Here is a 10,308-nt window from a genome sequence, read left to right as displayed (position 1 = left end):
CAAGTTAATAAATAAAGGAATGTGCGTTTGGTACCATACTTACTTTCTTACTTACATAGACTCTAGCATCACAGCCCATTGTACATCCTCAATCGTATTGGCACCCATTATACAATTTTCTGTGTAAAATTTCAAGACCGATGCATGGCTTAGAGTGACTGGCACTGTTACCATAGGCCAATACTAATTTTTTTCACCCCCTATCATTCACCCGAATGTAAATGTAAACTCTAAGCGAGTTATGTCCACGCAGCTGCTTGAGTTGGGAGCAGTGAGGCAATGTTGGATTTAGTTTTCTAGCCAAAATTCGTATTGACTATCTTAAGTCAATTAACACTTACCACGCTCATGTAGGCCTATGCCCTACACCCTAGGACTTACAACCTACAAAATATACACACAATGTAAATGCTTAGCAACAGTATATACCTAGATAACATTTTATTATTTACGTATATCTTAATATCACGTCATCAGGTGCATACGATATTACATGATTAACAGATTGCTATTATTTTAATTTTGATAGTTTTAATTTTGGTATTACTTATTATTATGTGTATTTTTTTTACTTTTAACCTTTTTTTATATGTGCAGATGAACAAGCTAGAATGCTCACAAATAATGCATCGAAATGTTTGCCAGAACCTGCCTCATTCCTCTAAACGAGGATAATTTATACGGCAACAGTTCGTGTAACTTATCTCTACACTAAATAAAAAATCAACGGTTCAGTAACACAAAATTAATCAATTTTAAGACTTTGGATTTATATAAGACCTTTGCCTGGGCATATACAATTAATATATGTCATTGACAGAATAATTGGAAAAATTTAAAAACTAACACAAAATGTTCCAATTTTCAAATAGCTCTGGAGCCTAAACGGTTCATCGGAGATTACCACATTAGGGGTAAATTTTGTAGCAAATTTTGTGTACTTTAATTTTTATAATATAGTCTAATAACGGAAAGTTGATAGTTTCAGAGTTATAAGCCAAATATTACAAAAAATATCATTTTTTCCATATTTTTCTCATTTTTGTCAATGTTGCGTCAAGAATTTTTGTTGGCAAACCTCAGATTCGGATTCAGCACCCCGAAATACATAAGAAATGGAAAAAATCAAAACTACCCCAAAACTTTCTCGCTATGAGTAAATTTAAATACAAATTTACTGGATTAACAGTACACTTTTAAAATATAGTCTTTACGAGAACAAATTTAAAGTAGGTACACTTTTTGAACGAGTATCAGAGCCATCAGCTGGTCTCCTTTCCTAAACAGAACAGTGGGGATGTAACTCGGTGGTAGAGTGTCTGCTTCGCATGCTGAAAGTCCTGGGTTCAAATCCCAGCATCTCCACATCTATTTTTATTTAGCTTGTTTTGTTGGAATTTTAAATTATTCCTTAGGCCTACTCAACAAGTATGGAAGTGTTCACTACCAATTTAAAAGTCACTCTCTTAAATGCCTGATTAGGATATTAAAATAAACTTGTAAAGCTACAGTATAATTTTAACGTCGGTTTTAGAAGTGTTGCATTCTATTCTATATCTTTTCAGTTAAGTTGTTTTGTTCCCTATAATGCGTTTAGTTGTGTGAGGGGCAGCGGCCTTGACTGACGAAGTGGAACAGACATTTCCTCCTCCAACAACAGTCTCTACTCTGTCATTCCATTTTGACTCAACAACAACAACAACACTAACTCACCGTAAAAGTTCAATACTGAAATTCTAGATTTTTCTCGGATCGAATGATTAGTTTACGTAGATAATAGACTGATAACTATTTCAGTTTGCACTCTCAGCGAATCTTCCTATAGGGAAGTAGTTATTAATGTATTATTGATGGTAAGACACACATGTATGCAGGCAATGCAGCCTATAGTACCCCAGGAGCCAAAAATACCGATCGTTTAATCTGTTGTGCAGGGTGACCCGGAACTCCATTGCTAACACACATATTTCACTATATAATAATGGTTTGAACGAAATTTCGTAGTTACATGTCCATCTGCTAGTCTACCAACGTTGACTAATAAGGTACCTTTAGATTTTGTTTTAAAACACAGAACCTTATATTTTCTTTAAATTTTGAATATGGATTTAAATAAATTTGAATTTTTAAAAGATTAGTCATATTGAAAAGTTAACATCTTGAAACGTACAATTTGTTACGTATTAAGGGCTATAGCAATTAGGCTTGTATCAAGTTTGAAGCTCTAATGTATCTTTTGTTATTAGGCCTAAGTATGTAGTAACCTATTTAAAATCGCATACAGATGGATACACATATACATACAATCACTGTCGGACTCTGTTCATAATATGTTCATATGGAAGCAAGAGATAAATAAAAACAAAGACCTGGGAGGTCTGTGTCCTCGCTTATACGTGACCTTTAACGTGACAAATCTCGTTTAAGTCGTTCAATTTTCTAAGAAATATGAATTAGACCTAAGAAACAATCCATTTGAATGTGTAAATAGCAAACCAACGCGATCCGACCAAGAAAACAGTGTTTGGTTAGTGAGGGCAAGAGAGGTACAAAGTGTGCAGTAGTGGCACTACTTAATTGCTGAATATTTCAAATAAACATTTAGCTACTGATTTGGCGTAAAATCCGTACAGTAGGCCTAATACTATCTCCACCCGGCCTGCTGTATAAGATGTGGTTTCATACAGTTTATAAAATGACGAGAGGAACCAAGTGGTTATTTAATTCTATAAGTTGTTAATATTCCCTTAGTGACCAATATTTTACCAATGCGTATATTATAAGTAATGCTGTTTGGATCGCAAACAAGCATGTTTTCCAGCAGATTGCGTTTAGTATCTAAATAGCGTAAAATGATTTGTTGTTATAGATGTATGTTGTGAAATAAAAAGATAATGTTTCGAAACAGGAGTTTTAATGCCTGTTTTAAGTAGGGCGTGTACATTTTGAGGACATTTTGTTTGCTTTAGACGTGGTTCGGTGTTTTATATCCACCCACATCCTTGAGGAATCATTCAATGTTTGCCCTTGCGAAGCCAATATCGTTCCCACAACTGTTGTTATTGCTAAATTGCAGTAGACCTATTGCTATATTTCTTATTCTCATACTGTTGAAAATCGTCGTTGTGTTATGAGGAAGCCCACACTCTTCATACAGTAAGAAGAATTGCATTATAAATGCCGGTTTATACAATTTTGATTGAAACAACGGGTTTTGAGCAAAAATGGTAATGCAGCGCCTCTTTGATGAACTCGTCAAGAGTCTAAACACTTCAAAGTTATATTGAAGATGAGCGAGGGTGGTCTTGACCAAAGGCTTTTCCAACTACGTAGCTCAACAACTTTATAATTTTTTTTTAGTTAAGAAACTATAAAAGAAAAACATCGTGTTTACGAGACTGATACATTGACGCCGGTCAACTGTAGGATGCTTTATGCTGTGTATGTTATCACTAGTTCGGCGCTTCACACATAGGTGGCAGCTCCGCTTGCTGCCTTCACTCTAACTTGGACCACAGACAACAGAAACTGCTGCTTTTAGAGTGCAGTTCTTAGAGCTGTCACCAATAATTGATCCCACCCAGTTCCGTTAACATTTAAATACTAATCTGCGTATGGTAATGTGTGATGTATACGTACCGCCCGGTACGTACTCAGTCACCGCCCTGGAAATCAACAATGGTTTTCAGGTATGTGACCTGACCAGTGACCAGTGACCACCTGTGCGTGACTCGGTGCTCTATGACCTCCTTCTTCCTCACAAACCAAACGTATAGAAAGTTCTTTCGAAAACAATTTTGTCTGTATTGGTGATACAGTAGTGTATTTAATTATTCAATCTAGTAGAATTTTACCCAAAGTATGGCCTACATGTAGTTGAATTAAATATTGTATATAGCTTTTTCGTCGATGACCCCAAAATCTACCCTATAGAAATGGATACCTTATCCCTATATTTTACAACTATTTGTAGGCTACAATTTGTAATATCCATGTTAATTATTTTCCCACCATCAGTGTTTGCAACAGGTCTCTAGATTTTGACATTGTCATCAAACTCATAATAATTATGTGCCACCCTCATCGTCCTTTCCAGAAAACTCTCAACTCTTGTGTCATTATCATCAAATGCGTTTTATGTAGTCACGATTGTTCCATCGTCACTGTTTTTAGCCCAAGTACATGATCGTGTGTTTGTCATAGGACGGTTTACACTGACATGGTTGGCCATGGTTGTGTCGTCCGTCTGCGATGGTTGTTGTTTGCAGTCCTGTATCCGTGGTCAATGGTCATGTACGCAGTCTCCCCTCCTCAGTCCTCGCCCATCCACCATCACCGCCATCAGCCTCCGCCATCTCTTGAGTTTTGGCCTGTTTTTGCAATCTAATTGCTGGTCCGTCTCGCCAGCAATGCCATTGTGTCTCAATTTGTTAATGTTCTACAAACATTCTCTCCGCGTGTCCTCGGCAGCTAAATACTTTTTTGTTCGGACCGCTTTGTCTACCGATGCTTATCCTCCGATATATGGCGGCATTGTGTGCTGCCGGTATGCCGCTGTCCCCTGTCGCCCGCCTCGCTTCCAACGTTTTTGGACCATTAGCCCCCGCGAACCACCTGACGCGGCCGGCAGGCAACATTTTTCATTTGTCCAAAATCTCAAGTAATAATCGTCGTTATATCCTTTAAAACTACTTGTTCTTCAATACCGTGAATACCCCTGGTTATCATCATGAAAATAAAGCACAATAAGCTTACGCCGTTAAGGTGTTTGATTAAGATAATTAGTATTTATGTAAATCTATCCATCCTTCGCGCCGCGACGTTGACTCCGTTGGTATCGTGATCGCGGTCATTCAGCATTTCCAGAGAATACTAGATTGTCCTTTAGTTTGGTTTTGGGTGAAAAAAGTATATCATTCCTGAACACACACTTGTTAAGTTTATCAGAAACTTTAAGGTAGTAGTACCTACCAAACAATATTTACACTTCATTTCTGTTATCATAATTCAACAGCATGTGGCATATGTTATCATAATGTAATTACATGTTTTGGCAAAGTGGACGCTTCAGTATTTGACCGATCGCTGTTTGCCTACATATTGCCTTGTCTTCTAGACACCAAACAGCTTGACTCGCGTAATTTAAAATTACTCCATCAACGAATGACAATCACTTCTCGTGTTTGCTTTCACTGTTTTTATGACCAATAGAACAAGATCGATGACCTCGGGGTAACCGAATAGCTTGTGACCTTTGGAGAGTTGTAGTTGATGCACTCCTCCCCGCCTAGCGCCTGGTGGTGTGTGGTGTGTGGTGTGTTTTGTGTTTGTTTTGGTCGCGGCGGTGTAGTATATCCCGTATAATTAATGCTGCCGTGAGTCGTGCAGGTCCAGGTCGCGACCGCGTGTCCCCGGGTGCCGCCACACCAAGTGACATGAGCTACGCAGCTACAGTCGTTTATACATCCGCGTTGCTTACCAGAGGAGTTTGGGTAGCGAAGGGTTACGTGGTGTACATGCATGAATCATTGTTGCCCTACTCCACGTCCACACCGATCTAGAAGCGAATTGTTCTTCCCGCATACAAGCACGCTACAGTATCTGTCAACAGAAACCGTCAAGATGATTGCGAAACAAACATAATAAAATTTAGGCTTTCGATAGAACAATTTAATTCCTTAGTATACCTGCTAAAATGTGTTTTCTCATAAGAACTCTTATTTCAAAGAAAACTAAATTTTAATTGAATACTATCCCCGATGTGGGACTGAATGTTGACAACGCATCTAATCTCAGCCAAACTTCTCTGCTATAGATTTAAAACATCATCTTCAATTCGGTTAAAAATAAATCAAAATTCTAATAATAAAAGTCTATGTATACCAGACACAGAATATTTATATTAATGGTTATATTATGATACGCATGTCACTCCAAGAATAAAATTGGGCCCAAGCATACATTTGGTTTTTGGAAATATGAAATTTATAATATGTGGCAGAATGCCTAAACCTATAAATGGGACCTCTAGACCTACCGAGATTGTTTTTACAATTGATTATGTAGTAATTTTTGTCCGTAGGTTAATTTGTACCAATATTCACCAATTGATGTAATTTCATTTCACCCATATTGCATTGTTAAGTTTCTAATGTGACGCACAGGCTCTCACTGTCCATGACGTGGACGTCCTCGGGATGTAGACAGAATATACCCCGATTTGTGATATACTTTTGTGTTTTTAAAATTGAGTGGGTTCAGAAGTGTTGCCATTCCCACGAAACACACACACACAGATCATACCTCATACCTCTATCTTACAATACAGAAACATAGATTTATTCCCTCAAAATATTTCGATATGAATACGTTTTGATAAGGTTGTCATATGGTTTACTTCACTCATTGTGAGCATAAAAACAAAGGGTAAAATAAATAACCATTTCTCAATTACTCAATATATATGAAGAGGATTAGAACCTATAGTTAGATCAATACTCGTAATATTGCGTATTATAAGTGTTTCGGATAGTATTTTAAGAATAAACGGAAAGGCATCAGTTAACTGTAATTAGATCTAATGCGATGGGTAGTGGCACAACTACTTTCAAGTGTGGATGTTCGGACAGCTAGTTTATCATGATTGCAACATGATTGGCGGTTAGTTTGACTGAATCGTACACTTTCCTTCGGCCTGTTCTTCTTAAGTCATTACAATTTTACAGTGCATTTTTGCGTTAATGGTCGTATCGTTCTTTGTAGAGTTTATCTGCATGAATTGTCTTTCGCCAGGAGCAGAATAATTTATTGTTTTCGTGGAAGTGAAGCATGTTTTCTTCATGAAGAATAAATTTATTTTTTTTTCACTTCAGGTGGCTTTCAAAACACCTGTTACTGTGTAGTGGTGGTGTATTTAATTGTGAGTATTGTATAATGTCAGTGCGGTCAACGGTCAGCTGGTAGTCATAATGTTCACGTTGGAGAGCGTTGACCCGCAGCTCGCAGCTCACAGCTCGGTCGTGCCTTGTCAACCTTCCCTCTCACAGCCTCAGCAGCTCACGGACATGGGTCGGCCTACACTGTACACCCTACACGTTCCACGCATATTGGTATATTGGTTATTGGACTATCCATGCCTATGGATTAGATTCATAATCGTGTCCACACCACTAATCCTTCCGAATTTCCCTATAGGGAAGTAGCTATTACCGTAGGTGACACGGTAAAACCTAGGCCCGGGGCCGATTTATTTTTTCATGTCGATGTCCGCAGAGGCCAAAAACACAATTCGTTCAAATTTATATAGGTATATAAAATGTAAACACAAAATTTCCTAATTTTTCTCTAGAGAATTTTAAAGAGAGAAAACAAAAAAAATAGTAGGCCTATACCAAAGTGTTTGTGTACAGTGGTTATTGATTACGGAGACAATTTCAATTCAGACAAATGGAAATTCGCTTAGTCGGCGGGTTTGCTGTGGCGGGGGTATTTCAAGTTTCAAGGAGTATCCGACTGATTATCAAGTTGTCAAATTGAAGCTCACGGTACATTACTAATAAGCTAAAATATCAACGTATCTCCGTTTGTGTTGTATATTTAGTTGACTTAAGTTTTGTCATTGATTTGTGTTATTGATTTTGATCGATGATTATAATTTCATTATTAGATTGATAATGATTGTTATCGATTGTTGGATTTTTGTCATCTAAGGATTGTTATTTGCGTACCATCCTCTTAACTTGCCAATTGACTGTAATTACATTAGAAGCCTATGTTAAGAGTCCTTGGAGGCTGGCGGCCATCTTGAATTCGGCCGCCATAAGAGCAATGTTAATTTGTAATGGTCGCTGAAGAGTTATTTACCATCCTAAAATATTGTTTCAGGTACCAAAATGATCGTAATTTAAATATCTAGTACACCATGAGATTAGAAATGTAGTTTGTTGTTTTGTAATCGTTTGATGACCAAAAAACAAATAATAAAACAATAATTAAAAATTTTAAAAACCTTTTCTTTTTTCAAAGTTTTTTTTTCATAGTGTACTTAAGAATTTAGTTGTTAGCACTCTGCTAAATTTTCAAAGCTTTAGGAGTAAAGGTAAGATGGTAGTGAGCGTTTTAATGACACATTGTTACGTTGGTTGCTACCCGTCTCACGGCAACTGGAAGTACGCAGCTAGTTCCAGCTTTTTCCGCGAGACAGCGGGCCTAATCGTTTGTTCCTGACCTTGAACTGCACGTGTTACAGGTGTTTCTGTCTCAATCTCTCAGTATAGAACGATTCAAAAAACCAAAATAAAGCAGCGGAGAGTTTGCAATGTAATACGCATCTGTGTCAGTAGTGTTAAACGTAAACTGTGCAAATATTTTTCATCGTGCATCTGTTTTGGTTTTAGCACAAGTGAAGTGAATAATTGTATAGTTAAAATGTTATACGGGTTTTAAAACTTGTTTTTATTTGCCCTTTATTTTTTTCAACTAACAGAACTAAAGGTATGATTTTAGTTGCTTATTGTGTTAACAGTGTTTAGTGTGTTAGTCATGGGGAATAAACGGAACAAAACTCGTAGACTGAAATGTCGAAACGGACAACGGTTTGAGGAGTGGCGAGTGCTAAAAAGCTTCGATTTAGCTAAAACCGGAATCGGTAAATTATCTAAAAGTAGAGGCAGTGATCAAGACAATCAATTGTACAATGTTACTAATTTAAGTGAAAATTCCACACCTCCTTCAGCTTCTGATAGTATGCTTGCCATTGAAAATAATGGTCAAGGTCAAGTAGATACCCCAGTTCCCAATGATCTTGTCATTGAAAGTGATAGCTCTCCTGGTGAAAATTCTGTCGAACCTTTGTCTGGGAGGCGTATTGTAGACATTGATTATTTTTTTAAAAATATTGTTCAAATGGGATGTCACGGGGAACAGTATGGTTGTACTCTACGCAACATGGTGTATTCGCAAGAAGTAATTAGGGGGTTAAAGTCGGGGTTTGTTTTCGTCTGCAATATGTGCGGCTTTAAGTACACATTATGGAGTGAACCAGAAAAAGAAGACTATATGGATGTAAACACAGCTGCCGTGGCGTCGGTGATGAATATTGGAGGAGGATTCACCAGTTTGCAACAGCTGATGTCTGGTATGGAGATACGTTGTATGAGTGTAAAGACATACGAACATTATCACTCGACAGTGTCACGGGGTTGGGAGGAGACAGCGATGGTAGAGATGAAGTTAGCAGGGGCTGAAGAGGCAGCTCTGGCTAGACAGCGCGGAGACGTGGACAAGGAAGGTGTTCCATTCATCACAGTTGTTGCTGACGGAAGCTGGGCCAAGCGGTCATATCGCACCAACTACAACAGCTTATCCGGAGTGGTAAGAAGCCATATAATTGCATTTATGCTTTAAATAATACATAGAGTGTTTAGTTATGCTACATCTAATGTTTTAGCCAAAATTTCCAAAGGACCTAAGTTGACCTGAATTACAGTAGTCACAGCTATAGCCTGGGCGCGCGACCGCGCTAGGGCGGGGGGTGTAGAGGGGAGTGTTTATTGCTCATTTCCAAAAACATATGGCCCACACGGCTCTCTGGGGTTGTTCAGCGAGACTGTGGGGGTGAGCGAGCCGTTATTCTCAGCACGGTTAGTACACACTCAAGGGTCCGCGCCCCCAGGCTAGCTGCGACTACCGTACTATGGTGTGGCTTATTATAAAAATAAAAAAAACTCGTAAAGGCCCGCCACACAATGGAGCGAGGCGAGGAGCAGGCGAGGTGCAGGGTAGGTACAGTTAGTTTGACTCTATTAGCTATCCGAAAAACTGTAAAAAATGTTTTTGAAAACGTGATTACACGAAAAAAAAGATTAAGCCATGGAGATTATGTTTTAACTAATGAACTGCCAGAGTGGTCTTTAAGAAAATATTTTTGAGTGAACAAACAACAGTTTGATGATATCCATAACTTGATTAAAAGTGGCATTAGTGGAAAGGAATGCAAAGCTCAATAACTTATAACCATCTGAATAAATGCTCCATTTATATATATTTCACTTACAAAACACTAGAAACCCAACGCAGGCGCGAGCGAGGGGCAGGAAAACTGTATTCCAACTACAACGCCGCGGAGGCCTGATAGAGGCTGCAGCTGTGCTGCGCGGAGGCTGCGCGCAGCCTCTGCTCAATGTGCGGTGCTCCATTTAAACAATTGTATTACAGAACAGCCGCGCCTCGCCTGCACCTCGCCTGCACCTAGCCTGCACCTCGCCTCGCTCCAATGTGCGGCGGGCCAAAAGGTTTTCACAATTTCAT

At 38.5% G+C, this 10,308-nt stretch overlaps 1 non-coding gene across 1 annotated transcript; it reads left to right on the top strand.

The window, feature by feature from the left end:
* The first annotated feature begins 1,293 nt into the window (after positions 1 to 1,293).
* Positions 1,294 to 1,365, top strand: Trnaa-cgc (transfer RNA alanine (anticodon CGC)). The gene has a single exon. It is a non-coding gene; the product is annotated as a tRNA-Ala (tRNA).
* The last annotated feature ends 8,943 nt before the right edge of the window (positions 1,366 to 10,308 follow it).

This window comes from Macrosteles quadrilineatus, unplaced genomic scaffold (assembly GCF_028750875.1).
Source record: "Macrosteles quadrilineatus isolate MER2022 unplaced genomic scaffold, UCM_ALF_1.0 Scaffold_2__2_contigs__length_208266976, whole genome shotgun sequence".
NCBI lineage: Eukaryota > Metazoa > Arthropoda > Insecta > Hemiptera > Cicadellidae > Macrosteles > Macrosteles quadrilineatus.
This window is presented reverse-complemented; position numbering and strand designations above follow the sequence as displayed.